The sequence below is a fragment of the Lissotriton vulgaris genome, chromosome 2_1 (assembly GCF_964263255.1).
Source record: "Lissotriton vulgaris chromosome 2_1, aLisVul1.2, whole genome shotgun sequence".
Classification (NCBI taxonomy): domain Eukaryota; kingdom Metazoa; phylum Chordata; class Amphibia; order Caudata; family Salamandridae; genus Lissotriton; species Lissotriton vulgaris.
The window spans coordinates 370290675-370301321 of NC_141687.1; positions in this window are offsets into that span (position 1 = coordinate 370290675).

Below are 10647 nucleotides of genomic sequence, written 5' to 3' on the forward strand. Positions count from 1 at the left end.
GAATTATTTCCCCTACTTAAAATGCACCACAGGGTGCAACTAGCCCATCAGCTACCTCCACTAAGCACCACAGAGCTGCGTTGCAGAGAGGTTTAAAAAGGGTGTGGCCTCAGAACACCTCTCTGCAACGTAGCCCTCTGGCGCATACTGGAGGTTCCTGGTGGGCTAGTTGGCACCAAAGGACCCCAGTATCCAAGGGGAATTTGTTCCTTATCTGCAAACGTGCCAGGGGGCACGTTTGCAGAGTGATGAAAGGAGGGGGTGTGGCCTCCGGCGAGATGCCGGTATTTTTTTTTAAATGTAAATGTAAATGTAGCCCCCCTTCCTTTTCTATTTTTGTGGCCCTTGGGACCCCATCCTCCAAGGCCTGCCCCCTCATTTTTTTGTTTAAAAATGAAAAATGTGGATGGGGGCCGCGTGGCCCACCTCCCAAGGCCATAATCGGCCCCAGAGACCCCATCCCCCAGGGCATGGCCTTTTAATTTTTACTGTTTTGGTGGGGGCTGCGTTGCCCCCTACTCTGGTGGCCCCGGGGATCCCATCCCCCGGGCCGGCCTTTCTATTTTTTTTTCATTTATTTTCTTTACTTATGGGGAGGGGGCCGCGTGGCCCCCCTCCCGGGCCACTTGTAGCCCCGGGGACCCCATCCCCCAGGGCTGGCCATCTCCGTTGGGGACCGTGGGAGGGTCCCCAAGCCCCCCACGGTCCCTGCCGGCTCCCCGCGTCCCTCTGGAGCCAGCATTGCTTTTCCACATGGGGAGCTGCTAAGATGCAGCTCCTCATGTGGAAATGCAATTTGGTTTGAATTTTGAAAGAGAGAGCAGGTTTCCCAGCTCTCTCTTTCAAAATCCAAACCAAGTTTTCTATGTTAGGGTGGGAGCCGCGAGGCTCCCGCCCTGCCATAGCAAACCACAGTATCCCGGGGATGGGCACCCCGGGACACTGCAGGAGTGACACGCGGTTCTACCGAGGCACAAGATGGTTGCCAACACTTCCTGATTTGGAATGTTGACAGCCAATTAGCATACAGCTCGTGCTCGGCAGGGTGCGCGGATCCTGCGCGGCCATAGATATATATGTGATTTTAATTGTGATTTTCCAATGAACTACTGAACGGATTTACACCATTTAAGCAAAAGGCACAACTCTGAACCAAGGTCTACCTCTCTGCCAAATTTGGTGTAATTCCGTTAAGCAGTTCGGCTGTAGCTGCGACTAAACGTTCCTATTGTAAATTGCATGGGGAAAACAGGTTTTGGGACCCCCCTTTTTTCTTGGCCCCTGCTTGATGAATCACCCCAAGACTTTCAGGATAGGAGCGGACCGGAGCTAGGCATAAGTTTTGAAAAATTCGCAAAGAATCGTCAACCAGCGCCAAAGTTAATCCAAATAGAATGTTGCGGATTTCCTATGGAAAATAGGTCCTAACTATAACTACCTACTGTCGACCGCCAGTCGGTAATATATATACTGAAAAAACAAAAGTTACAGGGACTTTATAGTTAAGAAATAGCAGTATAAAAAAACCTTACAAATTTACTGAAAAAAATACAAAGGTTAAAGGAACGTTATGGTTAGGCTCAGATTGTCCACACACAAAAGCATAGAAATTCAGTAGTTATAGTTACCTGAGCTAACTATAACTTACGCCCCAGGAATTCACTGCTTGTGACTTCACATATTACACCACTCATGACATGGTCAGTGACATCACTAATGATATCACTGATTGGAGATGTCATCAGTGATGTCACTGACCAAGTCATAAGTGATGTAATGGGTCTGTGAACGATTGTGTGAGTGGCTGAATGTGTCTATGAGTGGGTGTGTAATGGCTGTATGGGTCTGTGAGTGAGTGTGTGAGTGACTGTATGGGTCAGTGAGTGGGCGTATGAGTGGCTGAATGGGTCTGTGAGTGGGTGTGTGAGTGGCTGTATGGGTCAGTGAGTGGGCGTATGAGTGACTGTATGGATCTGTAAGTGGTTTTGTGAGTGACTGTATGGGTCAGTGAGTGGGTGTGCAAGTGGTTTTGTGGGTATGTGAGTGGGTGTGTGAGTGATTTTATGAGTGTGTAAATGGGTATGTGAGTGGTTTCTGGATCTCTGGCTGGGTGTGTGAGTATCTGTATGGGTGTGTGAGTAGTTTCTGGGTTCTGAGTGTGTGTGTGAGTGAGAGTGTAGTGAGTGGGTGTATGAGCAGGTGTGTAAGTGGCTGTGTGGGTGTCTGAGTGGTGTCTGAGTGGTTGTATGGGTGTGTGAGTGTGTATGTAAGTGGGTTTGCTGTATGGGCGTGAGTGGGTGTGTGAGTGTCTGTGTGAGTGTCTCTCTGGGTGTGTGAGTGTCTGGGTGCATCTGTGAGGGGAAACATCCTTAACCACGATGTATAAACAATGACTTCCCGGAACAACGAAGAGTGAACAACGAAGAGGGCTGAACCACGAAGGTAACATCCATGAACGACGGAACAACGAAGGATGCAACCATGACTTTTAGAACACCGGAGCATGCTAGGAAAACGTTTAAAAGGGTAGATAGACGGTGTGGGGGGACTCCCCCCACAAATACGATTAAAAAAATATATAAAGATAGAACTATACGTAAAGATTAAAAACAAAATAGTTGAAAAAAAACAGCAAAGGTTGTTGAAGAAATTAGTTTACATTAAAATTACCGGTTTATGACAGGAGATGGCAGTGTTGCTTTGATTTAAACAGCATGGCATTAAATCTAATTTTTTCGTGGTTTACGGAGTAGTGGTTTAAAATGCAGTGGTTAAGTAATGGTCGTGGTTTAGCCTTCGTTGTTCCAGAAGTCGTGGTTCAGGCAGTAGTCGTTAAGTCATATAATCATCTGTGAGTGAGTGTGAGAGTGTCTGAGTGGGTCTGTTAGTGGGTGTGTGTGAGTGAGTGAGTGGGTCTGTGAGTGGGTATGAGCGTGTCTTAGTGGGTCTGGGAGTGGGTTTGTGATTGAGTGTGTGGGTGGGGGTATGAGTGTCTCAATGGGTCTGGGAATGGGCGCGAGTGTGTCTGAGTGGGTCTGTGAGTTGGTGTGTCAGTGTATGAATGGCTATGTGAGTGGGTGAATGAGTTTCTCAATGGGTCTGTGAGTGGGTGTGTGAGTTTCTGAGTGTGTCTGTGAGTAATGCGTGAGTGTTTCAGTGGGTCTGTGAATGGATGTATGAGTGTCTGGTGGGTCTGACAGTGGAAGGGAAAGTGTCTGAGTGGGTGTCTGAGTGGGTTTGTGAATGTCTGAGTGGGTCTGTGAGTGGGAGTAGGAGTTTCTGAGTGGGTCTGTTAGTGGGTGTGTGATTGTCTAAGTGGGTCTGTGAGTGGGTGTGAGAGTGTTGGAGTGGGTCTGTCAGTGAGTGTGTGACTGATCAGGTCTGTGAGTGGGTGTGAGAGTTTCTGAGTGGGTTTGTGAGTGGGTGTATGAGTGTCTCAGTGTGTTTATGAATGCATATCATTTTTTCTAGGTTTACACCCACGTTAGTAGATCTGCCTTGACTTTATATCGGATTCGCGCTGAGCATCGCAGCGGATCCATGAATTTTCGCATGTGGAAATAAAATAATTACAGGGCATTTTATAGCTCATCAGACCCCGATATTGCAAGCTTGGGGTCAAGATATCTTTACCATAGTCCATTCTATTGCATTTGATGTGAATTTTCTCAGCCCAGGACTGTTCCCCTTTATCTATGATGGCAGTCGCAACTTTCTACTTAGATTCTGACCAGCCAATCACGGGCCCTTGGGGAGCACCACCTCTCCGGGGCTTATTATTGTGTTACGGGGGGCCGCGAACCCACACGTGCCCTGGTGGGCTTATTGAAGAGAAATCGGGGAGGCGCTATGTGTACCTCCCATGCTTTGGGGGCCACCACCTACCCAGGGCAAGCTTAATAGTAATGGGGTCCTCATGGACCTCCCTGGATCCCTGGGGACCACCACCTCCGCAGGACAAAATAGCATTTTACAAGTAGGAGGGGGCCACGCGGCCTTCCTCCTGGGCCATACACGGCCCCAGGGACCACCACCTCTCTGATGCCAACCCGTGCTCACAGAAGGAAGGGGGTACGAAGCCCCTCCCTCCTGGAGCCACTTATGGCCTTGGGCACTGCCTCCCCCAGGGCTGGCTCCTGCTATGTCCCAGGGTGCTCACCCCGGGACTAGGCTGATAGCTGTAACTTGGCGGGAGCTTTGACAGCTCCCACCAAGTCAGAGTAAACATTCCTCTTCCAGCAAGCAGGAGCTGACAAAATGCTCTCACTTGCTGGAATCAGACAAAAGACTAACTCCTGCATGGAGGGAGGTACCTTTCCGCAGCTCCCTCCATGCAGCTGCAATGCTGGCTCCCGCAGGAGGCAGGAAGCTGGCAGGGACTGTAGTGGCCTTGAGGGGTAAAAGAGGAGCAAGAAGCAAAATATAGGTGAGAAACAAGAAGAAAGAAGCTTATTAAAGGTCAGCAATGAGTAAAAAGAGGAAAAATAAAGTTCAGAAACGAACAGCAAGCGGCAGAACAAAGATGAGAAATGAGCAGAAAAAGGCAACATAAAGGGTAGCAAAAAAAGTAGGGCTGGGCGGAGCTCACGGAGTTGTACTCCTTGGAATTCTGTGAAGTGACATAAAAACTCAGCCTGATTCTGCAGTGCTCTCATCGAATGCGAAGTTCCTGTATTGCAGCTCATAAAGAAGCCATAAAAATCATCACTTTATATTCAAGAGAGGCAATCAGAGAGATAAACTAAGTTTACAGCCTTTGGACTCAGTCACTTCTCCCTGTATTGTTCTGCTCAATCCCTGCTCAACTTAAAAATAATAATTAGAGTCACATTATAGTCATTTGTATTTTGTATAATGCCAGCAAGGAAGATAATACCAATGAGGCATAGAAAAATGCCAACTGTGGGGGTAATGCAACGAAGGGTAAAACAAGCAAATGGTCTGGACCACAAAAGCAAAGCAGTCACAGCGGACTCCGCCCACCTGCACTTCGACCCCATTTAAGCAAATGATCAAACGGGAGCGAAGCGAACGGGCGCAGCGGGCCAGCGCGCCAAAGGCAAGCCCGTCTGTGCCCGTCCGTGACCGACCGGGACCAGGGGCAGTTACCCCTGTTGAAATGACCCCCCGGAAGCAATACAGCTCTATGTAGCTTAGGAATCTCTGCCCACCTATCGCCAAGGTGTGTCAGCATAGCATGAATGTGAACAACGGGGACAGAAAATGCGTGCACTGCTCTTTCACTGCTATACGCCAAATCAGATCAAGGTGTAGGAATAGGATACTAAATCTTGCCCTGATCAATTGCCGCTCCTTAGGGAAACACAGGATGGAAGTCCACGACTACCTGACGGACAGCCAGGTGGATGCCCTTTTCCTCACTGAAACATGGCTGAATGCCGCGTCAGCACCGGATGTGCTGGCGGCCCTTCCACCGGGCTATGATATTCAGAGAATAGACAGAAAGAAGGGGAGAGGGGAGGAATTGCTATAATGCATAAGCACGGCCTGGCCTGCACCTCAGAGGAGGCGAACATTGTGGACAGCGAGACTGGGTTTTTCGCAATCTCAGCCTCACATGATTACAGCCTCGAGGGACTCCTGGCTTACCGCCCCCCCGGGCCGGGAGCCAGGTTTGCAACCCAGCTGATGGAGAATATCACTCAATCAGTGTTAATACACAAGAGGTTTCTTTTGCTAGGTGACTTGAACTTTCACTTTGACGATCCCCTGAATACAGAAGCCCAAGAGGTTAGACAGGAACTGGAAGGCATGCAGCTGTTATTAAAGTCAGAAATGTCCACCCACTGCCACGGCCATCTTCTAGATCCCATCTTTGCTAACTGGGATGCGCTGATGGTAGCATCTCCAACCCCCGTGATATGGTCAGAGCACTCTTTAGTCACTCTCAGGGTTACGGTCCCTGAAAATGGAGTACAGACTGGAACCAACACTTCCAATACCTCTAATAAACGTAGGAAATGGGCTAAGTTCTCAGCAGAGACATTTAATAAAGAGATAATGATGGGAGGCCGCCTTGAGGGCAGGGAAATTGAATCTGCTTGTGAGGCAATGGATTTGCGTATCCAAAAGGCACTAGACCACACGGCGCCTTGGACGCGGAACCTGCCGGCAAGGAAATCCAAGTCCGCCCCATGGTTTAATAAGGACCTGCGGGAGAGAAAAGCAGAATGCAAATGCTTGGAGAAGAAATGGCGGAAATGCTTCTCTGAGATAGAGAGAGGTGAATACAAGAAAGGTTTGAGGGATTACCACGACCTGATACGGAAAACCCGCAAAAGCTACTACTGCACTAGAATTAGCGATGCTGAAAACTCTATGAAGGAAATGTTCCTAGTGTACAGGGAATTGTCCGATCTTGCCCAAACAGCTACCCCTATGACTGGTTCTGTTACTTCGTGCAACAAGGTAGCACAATGTTTTGCTGGTAAAGTTGAAAAAATCTTTCCGGCTTTCCCGGAGGCAGCTAGGGTCGGGGAGGGGAGGTTGGAAACCCCCACAACCACGCTGGACAAGAACTGTATCACGAAATTTCAGGTGCCCTCGTGGGAAATCCTATGCCATATCGCAGGAAGTATTAAGTCAGGCTCTCCTAGCGACCCTGCCACCCCAAAAATACTTCATGGCAGCATAGATACTTTGGAGCCTTACATAAGGCACCTACTCGCGCTATCCTTTGAATCTGGGCAGGTACCTATGACATGGAAGAAAGCAGTGGTCCTTCCTCTGAGGAAGAAACCCAACATCAGTAGGGATAAGCTAGAGAACCTAAGACCGATCTCGCTACTCCCATACTTCCCTAAGATCGCGGAGAAAGCCGTTAATAAACAACTCTCTGCTCACATTGAGTCCAACGAACTCCTCCACCCCTCACAATTGGGCTTCCGTGCTCTTCACTCTACGGAGTCAGCTCTGTTATCCTCCACAGAAGTTCTACGTAGACATGCCGACGAGGGACAGACAGCGGCGCTGATTCTTCTTGACCTCAGCGCCGCTTTCGACACTGTAGAGCATCACACTGTGCTACGGTGTCTGAAAAAGGGAGGAGTGGTGGGTAAAGCTTGGGAATGGCTGGAATCATTCCTTACCAACCGTAGCTTCCAGGTCGCTCAGGGACCTTTCCGGTCTAAAGAAATAAAATTGAAACAGGGAGTGCCACAAGGCTCCAGTCTCAGCCCCACCCTATTTAATCTATATGTGGCACCCGTGGGAAGTATCACAGACAGTTTTGGGGTTGAGATAGTGTCATACGCAGATGACACACAACTGATTGTGACCCTGACACAGCCAAAGTAGCAATGTGCAGCAAATTTCTCGCTATGCATGCTGGAGCTTACCAAATGGATGGCCAACAACTGGCTCCAATTAAACGGAAACAAGACAGAGGTGCTGATTGTGGGCAAGTCGCCATCAGTTTGGACCTCGGCCTGGTGGCCGGATGAGCTGGGAGCTCTATCCGAACCCAGCAATCCAGTCAAGAACTTAGGAATCTGGGTAGACAACAAAATATCCTTTGATCACCAGACAAAACAAGTGGGGGGCACTTGTTTTGGTATGCTACGGGTCTTAAGGAAAACACTGGACCTTCTGCCTGTGCCGACAAGACAATCCGTGGTCCAGGCTGGACTACGGAAATGTCTTATACTTAGATGTCAGTGAAAAATGCTTGCAACGATTACAGCGCATACAAAATGCGGCGGCCCGTTTGATCCTACAACTACCTAGAAAAGCGTCAGCAAAAAAAGCATTGAGAACCCTACACTGGCTGCCGGTCAGAGAACGGGTGACGTTCAAGGCCCTCCTTGTAGGGCATCGCATCCTCCATGGAAAAGGCCCTAAGTACCTGCATAGTCTCCTCAAACGTTACGAGCCCACTCGCCAGTTAAGATCTGGTGGCACGGGGCAGGTTCAGGTCCCTAAGTTCAAAAGAGTGCGAATGGGTGGACTGTCCTTTAGAGTCCAGACCGCCATTCAGTGGAACAAACTGCCAATGAGATTGAGATTGGAGACGTCAGAGCCCGCATTTCGAAGAGAGCTCAAAACAATTCTGTTCCCCAAAGCCTAAGACTCATACCTTAGAAAGACTCTACTTATGCTGGATGTAAGCTATAGCTGAAGCGGCAACAGTTCAATAGCGCGGGGACACACTTGCTAGTGTAACCATGTGCTTTACAAGCTGTATAAGATAAATAAATTCTGAATGTCTGCTGTTGTAGTCTACTCTTCAGTCGGCGGCTTCTATGTGCGAGTACAGCCCTCACCTCAACCCACCTTCTACCCTCTGCACCACCCCCCCCCAGCCTAGGCTTCTAGTAACATCATGGCAACAGGCCCCCCACCCCACACACCAGCATCCATCCTGCAAATTACAGACTAGACACCAATGTTAGATTGGGAAAAGCTGCGCAGGTTTATTACATACAACATTATGTAATCATAGTGGGTTAGCTTACGGGCGATCCAAGGGCAGGCCGCATTCTCGCCACCTGCCCGCCTGATGAGCCAGGCAGCACCGTGGCGAACCACCTATGTGCTGCACCTTATGGTAATGGTTATACTCACGCCCCTTGCGGGGCAGAGCGTAGCTAGGCAAGCCCCCGGTTGCACAGGCCCACAACCGCCCGAAGGACTACTGGGGCGCCGACACAGGTTCCAGGAACCTCCCATGACGCCCCTGGTATTAGGCTCTGGCACCCCTATGTGCCCGCTGAGGTACAGTGCTGCACCTCACTGCTTCCGGATCGCCCTGTAACTCCGCCACAGCCCGGGCGGCGGCAACCGTCGCCGGCCGGGCCCCCCACTACCTAGTTTTCTGCAACCCTTCAACTGCAATGCCTCCTGCAGGTCAAGGAGGAAAAGGTCCATCCCTATGGTTGTAAGGTGAACCCTGTCAGCCTCAAAGTAGCCCCTGATCCTATCCTGGATCATTTCATGCCTGACGAATCCTAATCCTCTTTGTTCTGTGAACTTGCGCATCGCGCTGTTGACTCTTCTTCTAGACCTTTCTACTGCCTCACAGGAACTAGCACCTCGCCACGCTCTATGTGGCACAATCTCTGACCACCATACCTCGCATTGCCCCATGCGTCTACAGACCTCACCCAGATCATTTTTCATTTTTTGGAGTAAAACAGTCCTTCCTAACTCCGTGAGGTCGTTGCCTCTCAGGTGAATCACAAGGTGGTTGGGAGGGGCTCTGCATGAGGCTAGAGATTGTCCAAGTTTATTCATGATGCTGTTCCAGCGCATGCCTGGAAAGCCTAACCACACAAACTCTGTGTTTGAAAATCCACGTGTCCAGTTCCTGATCGCAGCCCACCGTGCTAACCTTGAGATGGTAGAGTGCCCCATGACTCACACTCTCGATCCTGCTAAGGAAAAAGGACACGATTCAAACTTTGTTTATTAATCACTACAGTAGGATTATTACTACACATCAGAATTCACAGCACACAAAACTGCAACGGTGGAGCACCAAACACTGCACGCTAAAAACAGCCATTGCCTCAAGGGCGGATATACCGCCTGTAACATAGGGAATCCCAGCGCCCCACTTTTTGCACGCTTGCTGGCTACATGCCTGCTTTGAAAGCCGCGGTGGCAGCACCTATCCTGAACGAGTGACTGGAGAACTTTCTGCCCTGGCTAAGGAAGCCTGCTCTAGATAAACATGCAACCATGATTTTTTCCATCTAATACTTGGTGAGTGGGCCGAGGTCTGCGTGGATGAGGAGGTACCCGAGCGCTGATGGACGCAGCGCGATATAGGCCCTGACTAGCACGACAGGGCAGTATTTAGGGTCCACCAGCGGTGATAACTCAATAACTACGCCTTTGCCAGCCTGATCTGTCTTGGACCTACTGAGGTGTATGGTTAAACTGCAGTCCAAGCTGACGTCTGCTACACCCAAAGCATCCCTTGAACTGTCACATTTGGAGCGTGCCACCAGCTCGCTGATGCGGAAAGCCCCAAAAAACGCTAGGCAAAATGCCGCTGAAAAGAGGGAAGCCTCAAAAGGAGAATGAGTTACAGAGCCTAGCATGTCCAGCATGGCTTGGAGAATGGGAAAATCGATAGGAGATCTGTTGTCCGGGACCCTAGGCTCCTCCCTTAACCAGCCTTTCAGTGCTGCCCTGATAACGAAGGACTTAGCTGGGTCCTGGCCACCCCTCAGCCTAGCATCGTGACTGACTGCAGCCAGGTGGCCACAGGCCCAGGAGTGAGATTTTCCTTGTCTCTTAGCCCATACTACGAAAGTGTGCACTCTCTTCCAGAGGTACCCCCTGTAGGCCAAGATCCTCCACTGCTTTGTTAAACGCAGACAGGTGGCTCCCATAGCGCTTTCTCGTACCTGGGGCCAAGGATCTCTCCCCCATAGTTCTCAACTCCTGCTCCACTCCAAGATGCGCCAGAGTGTTGGTGGGAAGGTGGTCATCGCTGCTCTCGCCCGCGGCCAGGCCGCCCTGAAACGATCCCACTGGAAACGAGAGAGAGCATCAACCGCCACATTTTTGACACCTGCAATATGTCTGGCCATAAACTCAATGTTGCAGCACAGGCACCCTCTGGCAAGCTCCCTCAGCAAGCATAGTACCAACGGGCTTCTAGCTGTTTGCCCGTTTACT